This window comes from Entamoeba invadens (genome assembly GCF_000330505.1).
Source record: "Entamoeba invadens IP1 unplaced genomic scaffold scaff_1105074726713, whole genome shotgun sequence".
Classification (NCBI taxonomy): domain Eukaryota; phylum Evosea; order Mastigamoebida; family Endamoebidae; genus Entamoeba; species Entamoeba invadens.
The window spans coordinates 18,959-20,508 of NW_004443770.1; positions in this window are offsets into that span (position 1 = coordinate 18,959).

Sequence of the window (1,550 nt, forward strand, 5' to 3'; positions counted from 1 at the left end):
AGTATAATGAAGTATAATAATGTATTAATTATGTTATTATTATTGTTATTATTGTTATTGTTTTTATTATTCAGGCAGTAAAGTAAAGGTATAAATTTTCAATTGAATACTAAATAAAAGGGTTTTGAGAATAATTGAACAATTTTAGGTCATATTTTTACTGTTTTTTCGGGTTTAATTTTTTGGTCAATAAAACTAAAAAAATAATTTGAAAAAATTTAGACCCATTTTTAGATTATTTTTAAATTCGACTTTGCTGAAAAAATAAGTTGAAAAATAAAATTGAACGAACTTAAAAAATAAAATTGAACGAACTTAAAAAATAAATTGAAGTCGAAAGAAGAAAAAGGCAAACACCAAGCATTGACTTTTGTTAAAAAAGAAAACAAAGATTAAATATTTTTGGTGTCATATTCTACGTTTGTTATTGTTATTTTGTCATTATTTAGCCACTTATTACATAAATATTCAAAGATTAAATTTTATTACATCATCTTTAAGATCTTTAATTAATGGTAAGTTGTGAGTGTGGTTATTGGCTATTGGGCGAGCTTGCAAAAAAACAAACACACTTATCATCTGTTTGATTGTGATGAAGCTGGATTTGTGAAGTTTGCTTTGTTGCCAAGTTTGGTTAAATGATGGTTTCTTATTGGTTTATTCGCTTCTTGGTTAATGTGAGGTTGTAGTTTTTTCTATAGTTTTTAAATGATTAAAAGAACTATAAAATATAATTTCCAAACAAACAAAATGGTAACAAGATAATCAAAATGTCAATATTTATTATAATAAAATAACAAATTCGGCTTGTTAAATAAGGGTTTTATTGAGAATGACAATTTCAGCCAATCAAAATAAAATATTTTGGGATAAGTAAACCCTTTTATTTAGCAATCAATTGAAAATTTATAGTTTCACTTCACTGTCTGTTTTATTAATTAAATTATAGTATTTTATTTGTTATAATTAAAATAACTATATAAGATTTTTTTAGTTAGAAAAAAAATTATCAAAAAAGTCTTTCAATCACTTCAGTATCAACTGTTGTATTCAGTGTACTGGAAAGTAAATTTGATCATCGTTCTCTTTTTGAATGTTTGTAGTCTGTCTGTTTGTTTTATTTTTTTAAGCTTAGGCAATTTTTTTACTATTTTTATATGCCCCGAAATCAAACATAAAAATTGGCCGATATAAAATGTTGGTTTTAGGGTTTTTTATTGAGGCTAAAAATTGATCATTTTCATTAAAAAGTAATGTTTTGCTCGAAAAATGAGCTTAAAAAATACAGTTTTGGTTTTTAATTTAATTTTTCCATCGGGTTTTTCAAACCATGTTACAGTCTGTCTTTTAACGTTAATATACTTGTAAATTGTTTTTATCAATCAACCCTTCGAAGACTGAAAATTTTAAATTTTTTCTTTTTTTTCTGAAAAAAAATTCAAAAAATAATTTCACTTTCCAAAAAATGAAAATAATGGTGACTTTTCATGAACAATTTAGAATGATTTTTGACTTATTCGATCAAATAGTTCAACTTAAATTCAACTTTT